Below are 15,343 nucleotides of genomic sequence, written 5' to 3'. Positions count from 1 at the left end.
AAAATGACTGATTAGAAATTTTTCCATTTCTACACCTTCCATTTATCTTCAGTGTCTCTCATAAATGTTGAATTAAGCAGGTTTTATGAAACTCATCATAAATTGTAGTTTTCATTGAAAGTGACTGTGACAGAGTAGATTTCTATACTCTCAACTTCAACTACAATAACTCAGGGTTTTGGGGCTTTAAACCAGAAAGTACCCACACCAGACGAATTGTGCATCAGTTCTATGAGTAGAACAGTTAGGGTGTCTTTTCATTTCTGCTTTTCAAATTCAGAACTGAGCAAATATCAGGGGACAGGAAACAAATGATTTTTTTACGGATAAGAACTAGTAATAATAATAAATTTTTCTATAGGTATCCAGTCCCATCACTTCATGGCAAATAGATGGGGAAACTATGGAAACAGTGACAGACTTTATTTTGGGGGGCTCCAATATCACTGCAGATGGTGACTGCAGCTATGAAACTAAAAGACACTTGCTCCTTGGAAGAAAAGCTATGACCAACCTAGACAGCATATTGAAAAGCAGAGACATTGCTTTGCCAACAAAGATGTGTCTAGTCAAAGCTATGGTTTTTCCAGTAGTCATGTATCAATGTGACAGTTGGACCATAAAGAAAGCTGAGTGCTGAAGAATTGATGCTTTTGAACTGTGGTGTTGGAGAAGACTCTTGAGAGTCCCTTGGATTGCAAGGAGATCAAACCAGTCAATCCTAAAGGAAATCACTCCTGAATATTCACTGGAAGAACTGATGCTGAAGCTGAAGCTCAAATACTTTGGCCACCTGGTGGGAAGAACTGACTCATTAGAAAAGACCCTGATGCTAGGAAAGATTGAAGGCAGGAGGAGAAGGGGATGACAGAGGATGAAATGGTTGGATGGCATCACCGACTTGATGGGTATGAGTTTCAGTCAGCTCTGGGAGTTGGTAATGGACACGGAAGCCTAGTGTGCTGCAGTCCATGGGGTCACAAAGAGTCAAACATGACTGAGTGACTGAACTGAACTGAACTAATAGGCACAAAGACACTGTGTTATTCTTGAAAATAACATGATATTGTAAATCAAGTATACTCTGATTTAAAAAACTAGATACTGTATTATTTTCCAAAAGGTGTTTTTGAAAATTAACATTTATTGGGAACTTACCATGTGACAGCTACTTAAAATGTTTTATATCAGTTAAGATGGTGGAGGAATAGGATGGGGAGACCACTTTCTCCCCCACAAATTCATCAAAAGATCATTTGAATGCTGAGCAACTTCCACAAAACAACTTCTGAATGCTGGCAGAGGACACCAGGCACCAAGAAAGGAAGCCCATTCTCTTCGAAAGGAGGTAGGACAAAATACAAAATAAAAAAAGAGAGACAAAAGAGTTAGGGACAGAGACCCGCCCCATGGAGGGAGTTGTGAAGGAGGACAAGTTTCCAAACACCAGGAAACCCTTTTACCGGTGGGTCTGTGGGGAGTTTTGGAATCTCAGAGGACAACATAACCAGGAGGGGAAAAAAAACCCCACAGAACACACACCTAACAGCAACTCCCAGCGGCGAAGTAACCCAGATGCTCAAGCCTGCCACAAGTGAGTAGGGGCTGAACAAGGAGGTGCAGGTTGCATTCTTAGGGTAAGGACCAGGCCTGAATGCCCTGAGGATAGTCTGAGGGAGCTAACATGAGATAGCAGCCCAAACTGTGGGATAGCCAGAGAGAGGGGAAAAAAAAAGAGAAAGAGAACTTTGCCGCAAAAAGCTCTAACCCAAGGCACAGCCAGGCCTGCTCACAGAACAAAGGACTGAGCGAATACTAGAGGAAAGCTAGCTGGCTGCAGACTGGCCCATCTCCCCGCCAGAGGCAGAGAGGCAGGCGGGCGACAGTGAGAGCCAGAAGGCAAGGGGCAGTCTTGACCCCAGAGACGGCATCCTCCACCAAACTGTGAGCAGGCTCCCACTGTTAACCAAGTCTACCTGGGATCCTGGATGGTTGACATCTGCCAGGAGGGTTGCAGCCTGAGATCAGCTCCCCAGAGGAGACACACAGGCACACCTGAGACGGCGCTCTGATGGCGCACCCAGGAAACAGAGTGGCTGGGACCAGGGAGGTGATAAGACGCATCGCACACCTGGGACAGTGCGCTCCTCAAGCACCTGGTCGCCTGAGCTGCTCGGAGCTGGGAAGGGCACAAAATGCAGGCCCAACCTAGGCTGTGCCTTTGTGGAGTACCCCAGGAACTGAACTTGAGTGGCTTAGACCTGGGAAATGCATGCAACCCAGGGCCTGCTTTAGGACAGTTCCCCTGCAGAGTAATCTGGAGCCTGAGCAGTGTAGACTAGGAAAGCACATGCCTCCATGAACTGGGGCAAATCCAGTGTGCTTCAGACACTGCAAGGACCCTCAACACATGCCAGTGATATTTATTTACAGTGTTCCTTCTTTCCCACAGCACAGCCGAACAAGGGAGCCTAAAAAAGTGACAACTTTCACCCCCTTCCCCTTGTGTCAGGGCAGAAGTTAGACATTGAAGAGACTTGCAAACAGAGGAAGCCAAAATAAACAAAGAAGAGGGAACCACTTTGGAAGTGACAGGTGCAACAGATTAAAACCCTGTAGGTAGCATTGATTTTGCCTGGAGAATCCCAGGGACGGGGGAGCCTGCCATCTATGGGATCACACAGAGTCGGACATGACCGAAGTGACTTAGCAGCAGCAGCAGCAGCAGCAACAGTTAGCATTGACTGCATTGGAAGGGGCCTATAGACCTTGAGAAGTATAAGCTGGAACAAGGAACTATCTGAAACTGAACTGACCCCACACTGCCCTCAACATCTCCAGAGAAATTCCTCGATATATTTTACTGTTATCATTTTTTAATTTAAAAATTAAAAAAATTAAGTTCTTTATTACTCCTTTAATTTTCATTTTTTATAACCTACTATTCCCTTGCAAAAAAAGACCCTATTTTAAAAGCAAACTTCATATATATATATTTTATAATTTTTGTGATTTTGTTTAACATTGTATTTTTGAGAGTCTAATTTCTACTCTAGACTTTTAATCTTCACTTTTTTGGTATTTATAATCAATTTTGTACATTTAAGAATCTAATCTTCAGTACCCATTTTTACGTAGGAGTCTGATTACTGGCTTGATTGTTCTCTCTTCCCTTTTGAATCTCCCTTTTCTCCCTAAGGTCACTTCTATCTCCTCCCTCCCCTTTCTCTTCTCTACTAGACTCTGTGAATCTCTCTGGGTGTTTCAGGCTGTGGAGAACACTTAGGGAACTGATTACTGGCTAGATTGGTCTCTCCCTTTTTGGCTCCCCCTCTTCTCCTCCTGGTCACCTCTATCTCCCTCATCCCTCTTCTCTCCTCTAGGTAACTTCTCCTTGAACCTCTCTGGGTGTCCCTCACTGTGGAGAATCTTTTCACCATTAACCTAGATGTTTTATCATCAGTGCTGTATGGATGGAGAAGTCTTATTTCAGAATAAGACTGAAAGCCAGAGGCAGGAGGCTTAAATCTAAAACTTGAGAACACCAGAAAACTCCTAAATCCAGGGAACATTAATCGACAAGAGCTCATCCAAAAGCCTCCATACCTACACTGAAACCAAGCTCCACCCAAGAGCCAACAAGTTTCAGAGGAAGATATACCAAGCTAATTCTCCAACAGTGCAGGAACATAACCCTGAGCATTAAAATGTAAGTAAGTAAGTAAAGTCGCTCAGTCGTGTCCGACTCTTTGCAACCCCATGGACTGTAGCCTACCAGGCTCCTCTGTCCATGGGATTTTCCAGGCAAGAGTACTGGAGTGGGTTGCCATTTCTTCTCCAGGGGAGCATTAAAATACAGGTGGCCAAAAGTCACACCAAACCCATAGACACCTCAAAACTCACTACTGGACACTTCTTTGAACTCCAGAGAGAAGAGATCCAGCTCCACCCACCAGAACACCGATGCAAGCTTCCCTAACCAGGAAACCTTGACAAGCCACTTATCCAACCCCACCCACAAGGAGGAACCTCCACAATAAAGAGGAACCACAAACTTCCAGCATACAAAAAGGCCACCCCAAACAGAGCAATCTAAACAAAATGAAAAGGCAGAGAAATATTTAGCAGGTAAAGGAACATGATAACTGCCCACCAAATCAAGCAAAAAAGGAGGAGACAGGGAATCTACCTAAAAAGGAATTCAGAATAAGGATAGTAAAAATGATCCAAAATCTTGAAAACAAAATGGAGTTACAGATAAGTAGACTGGAGACAAGGATTGAGAAAATGCAAGAAATGTTTAACAAGGACCTAGAAGAAATAAAAAGAGTCAATCAATAATGAATAGTGCAATAACTGAGGTCAAAAGCACTCTGGAGGGAACCAACAGTAGAATAACTGAGGCAGAAGATATAGGATAAGTGAAGTGAAAGATAGAATGGTGGAAATAAATGAAGCAGAGAGGATAAAAGAAAAAAGAATTAAAAGAAATGAGGATGACCTCAGAGACCTCTGGGACAGTGTTAAACGCCCCAACATTTGACTCATAGGAGTCCCAGAGGAAGAAGACAAAAAGAAAGGCCATGAGAAAATACTTGAGGAGATAATAGTTGAAAACTTCCCTAAAATGGGGAAGGAAATAGCCACCCAAGTCCAAAAAACCCAGAGAGTCCTAAACAGGATAAACCCAAGGCAAAACATCCCAAGACACATATTAATCAAATTAACAAAGATCAAACACAAAGAGCAAATACTAAAAGCAGCAAGGGGAAAGCAACAAATAACACACAAGGGGATTCCCATAAGGTTAACAACTGATCTTTCAATAGAAACTCTTCAGGCCAAAAAGAAATGGCAGGACATACTTAAAGTGATGAAAGAGAAAAACCTACAACCTAGATTACTATACCCAGCAAGGATCTCATTCAAATATGAAGGAGCAATCAAAAGCTTAACAGACAAGTAAAAGCTGACAGAATTCAGCACCACCAAACCAGCTCTTCAACAAATGCTAAATGATCTTCTCTAGACAGGAAACACAGGAAAGGTTTATAAACTCAAACTCAAAACAACAAAGTAAATGGCAACAGGATCATACTTATCAATAATTACCTTAAATGTAACTGGTTTGAATGCCCCAACCAAAAGACAAAGATTGGCTGAATGGATACAAAAAAAAAAAGACTCCTATATATGCTGTCTACAGAGACCCACCCCAAAACAAGGGACACACACAGACTGAAAGTGAAGGGCTGGAAAAAGATATTTCACACAAATGGAGACCAAAAGAAAGCAGGAGTAGCAATACTCATATCAGATAAAGTAGACTTTGAAATAAAGGCCATGAAAAGAGACAAAGAAGGACACTACATAATGATCAAAGGATCAATCCAAGAAGAAGATATGACAATTATAAATATATATGCACCCAACATAGGAGCACCACAATATGTAAGGCAAATGCTAACAAGTATGAAAGGGGAAATTAACAAGTAACACAATAATAGTGGGAGACTTTAATACCCCACTCACACCTATGGATAGATCAACTAAACAGAAAATTAGCAAGAAAACACAAACTTTAAATGATACAATGGACCAGTTAGACCTAATTGATATCTATAGGACATTTCACCACAAAAAAATGAATTTCACATTTTTCTCAAGTGCACATGGAATCTTCTTCAGGATAGATCACATCCAAGGCCATAAATATAGCCTTGGCAAATTCAAAAAAATTGAAATCATTTCAAGCATCTTTTCTGATCATAATGTGGTAAGATTAGATGTCAACTATAGGAAAAAACTATTAAAAATACAAACATATGGAGGCTAAACAACACGCTTCTGAATAACCAACAAATCACAGAAAAAATAAAAAAAGAAATAAAAAAAATGCATAGAAACAAATGAAAATGAAAACACAACAACCCAAAACCTATGGGATTCAGTAAAAGCAGTGCTAAGGGGAAGGTTCATAGCAATAGCAAAAGGTTCAAAGCTTACCTCAAGAAACAAGAGAAAGATAAAATAAATAACCTAACTCTACACCTAAAGCAACTTGAAAAAGAAGAAATGAAGAACCCCAGGGTTAGTAGAAGGAAAGAAATCCTAAAAATTAGGGCAGAAATAAATGAAAAAGAAACAAAGGAGACCATAGCAAAAATCTACAGAACTAAAAGCTGGTTCTTTGAGAAGATAAATAAAATAGACAAACCATTAGCCAGACTCATGAAGGAAAAAAGGGAGAAGAACCAAGTAAACAAAATTAGAAATGAAAATGGAGAAATCACAACAGACTACACAGAAATACAAAGGATCATAAGAGACTACTATCAGTAACTATATGCCAATAAAGTGGACAACTTGAAAGAAATGGACAAATTCTCAGAAAAGTATAACTTTCCAAAACTGAACCAGAAAGAAACAGAAAAATCTTAACAGACCCATCACAAGCATGGAAATTAAAACTGTAATCAGAAATCTTCCAGCAAACAAAAGCCCAGGACCAGATGACTTCACAGCTGAATTCTACCAAAAATTTAGAGAAGAGCTAACACCTATCCTACTCAAACTCTTCCAGAAAATCGCAGAAGGTAAACTTCCAAACTCATTCTATGAGACAACCACCACCCTAATACCAAAACCAGGCAAAGATGCCACAGAAAGAGAAAACTGCAGGCCAATATCACTGATGAACATAGATGCAAAAATCCTTAACTAAATTCTAGCAAACAGAATCCAACAACATATTAAAAAGATCATACATCATGACCAAGTGGGCCTTATCCCAGGGATTCAAGGATTCTTCAGTGTTTGCAAATCAATCAATGTGACATACCACATTAACAAACTGAATGATAAAAGCCAAATAGATGCAGAGAAAGCCTTTGACAAAATTCAACATCCATTTATGATTTAAAAAAAAACAAAACCCTCCAGAAAGCAGGCATAGAAGGAACATACCTCAACATAATAAAAGCCATATATGATAAACCCACAGCAAACATCATCCTCAATGGTGAAAAATTGAAAGCACTTCCCCTAAAGTCAGGAACAAGACAAAGGTACCCACTCTCACCACTACTATTCAATATAGTTTGGAAATTTTAGCCACAGCAATCAGAGAAGAAAAAGAAATAAAAGGAATCCAGAATGGAAAAGAAGTAAAACTCTCACTGTTTGCAGATGACATGATCCTCTACATAGAAAACCCTAATGACACCACCAGAAAATTACTAGAGCTAATCAATGAATATAGTAAAGTTGCAGGATATAAAATTAACACACAGAAATCCCTTGCATTCCTATACACTAACAATGAGGAAACAGAAAGAGAAATTAAGGAAACAATTCCATTCACCATTGCAGTGAAAAGAATAAAATACTTGGGAATAAATCTACTTAAAGAAACAAAAGACCTATACATAGAAAACTATAAAACACTGATGAAAGAAATCAAAGAGGACACAAATAGATGGAGAAACACACCTTGTTCATGGATTAGAAGAATCAATATAGTGAAAATGAGTATACTATTCAAAGCAATCTATAGACTCAATGCAATCCCTATCAAGCTACCAACGGTATTTTTCAGAGAACTAGAACAAATAACTTCACAATTTGTATGGAAATACAAAAAACCTTGACTATCCAATCTTGAAAAGAAGAATGCAACTGGAGGAATCAACTTGCCTGACTTCAGACTATACTATAAAGTTACAGTCATCAAGACAGTATGGTACTCACACAAAGACAGAAATATAGATCAATGGAACAAAATAGAAAGCCAAGAGATAAATCCACACACCTATGGACACCTTATCTTTGACAAAGGAGGCAAGAATATACAATGGAGAAAAGACAATCTCTTTAACAAGTAAGTGGTTCTGGGAAAACTGGTCAACCACTTGTACAAGAATGAAACTAGAACACTTTCTAACACCATACACAAAAATAAACTCAAAATGGATTAAAGATCTAAATGTAAGACCAGAAACTATAAAACTCCTAGAGGAAAACATAGGCAAAACACTCTCTGACATAAATCATAGCAGGATCTGCTATGACCCACCTCCCAGAGTAATGTAAATAAAAGCAAAAATAAACAAATGGTACCTAATTAAACTTAGAGGCTTTTGCATAATGAAGGAAACTATAAGCAAGGTGAAAAGAGAGCCTTCAGAATGGGAGAAAATAATAGTAAATGAAGCAACTGACAAAGAATTAATCTAAAAAATATACAAGCAACTCCTGCAGCTCAATTCCAGAAAAATAAATGACCCAATCAAAAAATGTGCCAAAGAACTAAACAGACATTTCTCCAAAGAAGACATACAGATGGCTAACAAACACAGGAAAAGATGCTCAACATCACTCATTATCAGAGAAATGAATATCAAAACCACAATAAGGTACCATCTCACGCTGGTCAGAATGGCTGCTATCCAAAAGTCTACAAACAATAAATGCTGGAGAGGGTGCGGAGAAAAGGAAACCCTCTTATGCTGTTGGTGGGAATGCAAACTAGTACAGCCACTATGGAGAACAGTGTGGAGATTCCTTTAAAAACTGGAAATAGAACTGCCATATGACCCAGCAATCCCACTTCTGGGCATACACACCGAGGAAACCAGAACTGAAAGAGACACGTGTACCCCAATGTTCACTGCAGCACTGTTTATAATAGCCAGGACATGGAAGCAACCTAGATGACCATCAGCAGAAGAATGGAGAAGAAAGCTGTGGTATATACACACAATGGAATATTACTCAGCTATTAAAAAGAATGTGTTTGAATCAGTTCTAATGAGATGGATGAAACTGGAGCCTATTATACAGAGTGAAGTAAGTCAGAAAGAAAAACACCAATACAGTATATTAATGCATAGATATGGGATTTAGAAAGATGGTAATGATGAACCTATATCGAGACAGCAAAGGAGATACAGATATAAAGAGCAGACTTTTGAACTCTGTGGGAGCAGCAAGGGTGGGATGATTTGAGAGAACAGCATTGAAACAAGTATATTACCATATGTGAAACAGATCATCAGTCTAGGTTCGATGCATGAGACAGGGTGCTCAGGGCTGGTGCACTGGGATGACCCTGAGGGATGGGATGAGGAGGGAGGTGGGAGGGGGGTTCAGGATGGGGAACTCGTGTACACCCATGGCTTATTCATGTCAATGTATGGCAAAAACCACTACAATAATGTAAAGCAATTAGCCTCCAATTAAAATAAATAAATTAAAAAATGTTTTATATCATTTAACCCTTATGACAAACCTACTTCTTAGAAGTAGGTACTATCACTATTCCCATTTTATAGATGGAAAACTGAGGCCAAGTTAAAGTCAGCTGTCCCATATCAAGTAAATGGAAGAAATGTTATTTCAAACTAAGATAGGTTAATTAAAATTACACACACACACATATCCATATGAATAGATATATGTAGACATACATACATATCTATACACTTACATGTATGTACACAAATATATTAATGTGACAACATATTTGATTGTGGAAAACCAAAAACTAGAATTTGTACCTCTTTCCTATTTTACCTTCACCATCTCCACAACTTTTCCCACCTTCATGGTTTCTACTTTTATTATATGTGCACACTTGACATAGACTATATCATTTAAATGTCTCTAAACCCTATGACTTAGGCATTATTATTACTTCATCCAACAGGAGAGGAAACAGAGTCTAAGGAACTTACTCAAGGTCACAGAGCAGTTGAGTTACAGCATGTATGATTCTAAGAAATAAACTCTAAATTACTCAACCATAGCACCATGCAATGCTGAAAATGAAGCATAGGTTTCTCCAGGAGGCACTGAGGAGCCACAGAAGGTTTTAAAGCAGGCAGGTAACAAGAGGCAAGGATGCTGAGTGGATATGGGCAAGCACGTGTTGGGAATCTTTAAGTGAATTGTTGAAAATGTTCTGTTCCCTGTTTTAATGTTTCTCATGGTTGACAGCTGGTGTTCTCATCATAGGATTGTTAATACATTATTGAGTCTGGCAAAATGCTGGTCTCTGTTGGGTGGAAGCCAGTTGAAGTTTGGCCATTATCTGTATGAAAGACAGTGAGTTATTTATGTATCTGCTTTTTCTAACCAATAGTGAACCATCTGACACAGGGCCCTTTCCTTATTTGTGTTTGCATGACAGGCCTCACTAATGTCAGGCAGAATTAGGAGCTCTGGAAATCTGTGGAAATTAAAGGGAAAAAAAGATGTAAAATTCATTCTTAGGTGACAAAAGGAGGGAAAGAACATTTTATGAGCATCTGTTGGTGGTTTGGTCATATGCACGTGTCTTCTGAATAGCAGCATTACCTACTCGCCAGGCTGGCAGATTTTTCATTTGTTCTAGAATCCTGGGAAATACGACTCATCTCTCCTCTTTTCCAGCCTCACTGTAGAAATAATGCAATTCTCAGATGAAAAGGGTGGAGAGTTTTTTTCTTAGAGAAATGTAAGAGGATCTGATTTATGTCAGGCCACCTCTCACAGATGCATCAAAGTCACTGCCTCCCTAAATAACCAAATTAAATGGCTGGAAAAGGGCAATCAAGGTGGCTGTCACATCCCAGTGAGTGGAAGTCAGGGCAACATCTGTTTTGCCTGCTGTTTTGGAAGTTGCTGGAACATCCTATAGTCTGGGATTAAATTTCTACTTTCTTTTAATACCTTACTGGTGGAGACTGTGTGTAAGAACTGCAATTACTTTGTGAGGATGTTCTTTCATAAGCTAATGTGGAAAGAGGAGAATAGTAACAGGCACATGAGAAACCTTCAAAAACTGTGATTGCTGTTACTGCAATGAATTACAGCACATCTATATTTTTGCACTGGCAAAGATAAAGACACCAGCATTGGCAGGCAGGTTCTTTACCACTAGCACCACCTGGAAAGCCCCAACAAAAATAAAGTGACCACACTCAACAGCCAAGATCACACTTGTATTTTTTACAGTTGGCTTGCATTTTCTTGTCTCTGCTCTCCTACTTAACTTCTCTCCATTTAGAATCACTTCTGTTTTCTTGAACAATGTGTTGTGTGTGTGTGTAAGTCACTCAGTCATGTCCAATTCTTTCAGACCCAATGAACTGTAACCCACCAGGCTCCTCTGTCCATGGAATTCTCCAGGCAGGAATACTGGAGTGGCTTGCCAGTCTCTTCCTTGGATCTTCCTGACCCAGGGATTGAACCTGGGTTTCCTGCATTGGAGGCAGATTCCACCAGGGAAGCCATGAAACATTTTTCAGTTCAGTTCAGTCACTCATTTGTGTCCAACTCTTTGCGACCCCATGAATCGCAGCACGTCAGGCCTCCCTGTCCATCACCAACTCCTGGAGTTTACTCAAACTCATGTCCATTGAGTCGGTGATGCCATCCAGCCATCTCATCCTCTGTCATCCCCTTCTCCTCCTGCGCCCAATCCCTCCTAGCATCAGGGTCTTTTCCAATGAGTCAACACTTCGCATGAGGTGGCCAAAATACTGGAGTTTCAGCTTCAGCATCAGTCCTTCCAATGAACACCCAGGGCTGATCTCCTTTAGGATGGACTGGTTGGATCTCCTTGCAGTCCAAGGGACTCTCAAGAGTCTTTTCCAACACCACAGTTCAAAAGCATCAATTTTTCGGTGCTCAGCTTTCTTCACAGTCCAACTCTCACATCCATACATGACCTCTGGAAAAACCGTAGCCTTGACTAGATGGACCTTTGTTGGTAAAGCAATGTCTCTGCTTTTTAATATGCTATCTAGGTTGGCCATAACTTTCCTTCCAAGGAGCAAGCATCTTTTAATTTCATGGCTGCAATCACCATCTGCAGTGATTTTGCAGCCCCCCAAAAATAAAGTCTGATAGAGTTTCCACTGTTTCCCCATCTATTTGCCATGAAGTGATGGGACCAGATGCCATGATCTTAGTTTTCTAAATGTTGAGCTTTAAGCCAACTTTTTCACTCTCCTCTTTCACTTTCATCAAGAGGCTTTTTAGTTACTCTTCACTTTCTGCCATAAGGGTGGTGTCATCTGCATATCTGAGGTTATTGATATTTCTCCCGGCAATCTTGATTCCAGCTTGTGCTTCTTCCAGCCCAGTGTTTCTCATGATGTACTCTGCATATAAGTTAAGCAAGCAGGGTGACAATATACAGCCTTGACATACTCCTTTACTTTTATTTCTTTGAATACAAAAGGATCAACAACTTATTCCTTCAGTGTTCACTGAATATCTACTTTGTGTCAAGTTCTAAGGTAGCAGTTAGGTATATGGCAATTAAACTGGATCCTTAAAGAGTTCACAATCAAATGCAGAGGGGAGACTTGGAAATAAGTAGTAGCAAGAGACTGTCCAAGTGCTAGAAAACTGATTTCATTTGTTTTTTATTAAGCAAAGGGAGATAACATGGGTCACTGGGAGAGATTTCCCAAAGGAGGTAAAAAAATATATACATTCTAAGCTTTAAATGGTGAATGGTATTTGAGTAGACTGAGATAGGACACTTCAGGCAAAAAGCACTGTATAAGCAAAAGCATGTATGTGGTGTGACCATAGGTGCTCAGAAACTGCATACTTGAGAATGTACGAGGCAGGCCTTTCCCCAACTATATTATGGGGAATTTTAGTATTAATCAGTGTTCCAGGGGAGAATAATCTCCATGGTTTGGTAACTTTGGGAAATACCAGGCAAAAGAAATTGGACAGGCTTTTAACCTGAAGAACCTTGTGAATATTACAACATATTCCCAAGCAGGAGAACACAAAAGATATAAAGTTCACCGAGCTCTTTCTTATAGAAAAAGGATAGTATTAATCTTTACTGGGTTTTATGTATGAAGTTAGTTAATGCAGTTAAAGTGCCTGCTTGGCACAGTTCATAGTGCCCTAAAGTATTCAGTAAATATTTGTCATTCTTTTTCATTTCACAAACATTATCCTGAAATAACAAAATACTTAAAGAAAGCAGATTTATAGATTTTTTTTGAGATGAACTATTCTCATCAAAGTAGATCACTGGGGTTTGATATTCTGTATCAAATTCTGCACCATAAATCATTCTTTCTTCTTTGAAGAGATACAAGCAATGCTAGCTACAAATCCGATATGGCAGACCAATGAAAACTGCAGCATATCAGCTCCCCCTCCCCCCCCCCCGCACATTCAACCTTTCTACCCAGAGAAAATTTTTTTAAATATTAGAAAAAAATTTAAAAATATACGTCAACACAATCACAACAGTAAACAGTGAAAGATGAAAAAAAAAAAAACAAAAAAAAAAAAACCTTTCTGTGAAATCCAGTGTATATTAAGGCATTTGAGACAACTCTGGAGAGCATAGAGAGAAACTCGTAGTCTGAAAACTGTCAGATTCAAATTCAGGAAGACCATTCAACATCACCTCTTTGGATGAACAGTACAATGTCAAAGGACTACAGCAATAATTTCCTCTGCAAAGAAACCTTTCAAGTCCTGGTGTGGAAGATGCACTGTAAAGTCACTGACCCTTGCAATACCTCAGCGGTGGGGAGTGACTATAATTTCCTGCTTCCTGTCCACAGATCAGTGTGGACAAGGTCAGCATCTGAACCTGGAAGAGACCCCTGGGCTATCCCATATGGTGCCAGATCTGAAGCTTTGTGGTCATTTAGTCACTAAGTCATCTGTGTCCGACTCTTTGTGACCCATGGACTGTAGCCCTCCAGGCTCCTTGTCCATGGGATTTCCCAGGCAAGAATACTGGAGTGGGTTGCCGTTGACTTCTCCAAGGGATCTTCTTGACCCAGGGATCGAACTTGGGTCTCCAGCATTGCAGGTGAAATTCCCTGGTGGAAGCCCCCAAAGCTCATGATCACTTATCCAAAGCAGAGTATGACAAGGCCTCTGTTCTTTGGGCATATTCCTAATTTTTCTCCCTTCTGTAGTTCTTTATGCCATTTCTCACTTTCAATAAAACCAATTTACAAAATTCAATCTGCAAAAGTCAAGGCTGATTCTCATTAACTGACAGGAGGTGCTTCTCTGAAAATTGCCAGTTTAACACAGTAGGAAGCAACGGGAAAGGAGAAAAAAAAAATCTTTCCACCAGGTCTAGGGACATAAAATGAGGGTCAGTTGACAGATTTCTGCTTAGTTAAAAATTATCTGGTCAAATGACAAAAATAGAGAGTGGTATGTTTGACAGGACACTAGAATTTAGACTCTGATTCTTAGGGCTGCCTCTCCCTTCAGTTGTTTGAATTGCTCTAACAGGAGGTATATTATGAATACAAAGATACCACTGTGATGATCTAGAAAAGGAGAGAAATTAGCATGCTAAGTTTTATTTAACTAGCCTGCATAATCACTAGACTACATTTGTACAGCCTGCTCTGGCGTAATTTTGACAAGGTTGTAAAGGCCACCCCTGATGCCCCAATCTCTGCCTCCTCCCCTTGTCCCTCTGCCCTAACCACTGCTGTGCTATGAACACACATCTTTACAATCTCTACATTTTAGAGAATTTTCTAGGTGTAACCAAACCACAATTAATGGCCAATCTGGGCACTTGACTGAGGTGTCAATTTCAAGGAAGTGATAAACTCTCACTGGAAAAGTAAAGACACAGAAAAAAAAAAATCTGCATTTACTAGACTGTTTCTGGGGGAAGTTCTGAATATCAGGATTGCAAACTCAAGTATCACCAGGAGAAGTGAGGTCACGGAGAACTGAGATGCTGTGGGCAACAGGTGAGCACACACATGCTTGGTTACGGGATCCCTTTAAGGAGGTGATTATGACTAAATGAGGTCTCAGTGGTGGGGCCTGATCTGATAGGACTGGTGGCCATTTAAGAAGTGGAAGAGATATCAGAGGTGCAGGAGTGCAGAGGAAAGGCCATTTGAAGACGCAGCAAGAAAGTGAGTGTCTGCAGGCCCGGAAGAGAGGGTCTCCCCAAAATCAAGGCTGCTGGTACCTTCATGTGGGATTTCCAGTCTCCAGAATTATGAGAAAAGTACATTTTGTTGCTTAAGCCACTCAGTCTGTGCTAGTCTGTTGTGGCAACCAGAGGGGCCTAATACATGTTCTATGTCTTTTTTCATTCCCTGAATTAAATATTTCAGTAGACGGAAGTAGGTTTTTACATCTATGTGGATCAATGACTGCAAGAGTCTCTGGCCCCAGCTTTATTTCTGCCTGCGTCTAAACAGGTCTACACCTCTGCAAGTTCATGGCGAAAATTCAGTGTCTGTGAATTTGGCTGGGCCCAAATGCCCTTGCTACGCTCACCAAATTTTAACTGAAATGCAACATTTCTTTGTTGACAACAAATCAC

Source organism: Cervus elaphus, chromosome 24 (assembly GCF_910594005.1).
Source record: "Cervus elaphus chromosome 24, mCerEla1.1, whole genome shotgun sequence".
Taxonomy (NCBI): Eukaryota; Metazoa; Chordata; class Mammalia; order Artiodactyla; family Cervidae; genus Cervus; species Cervus elaphus.
The sequence above is the reverse complement of the archived record's forward strand: the minus strand, read 5'-3'. Positions refer to the sequence as shown.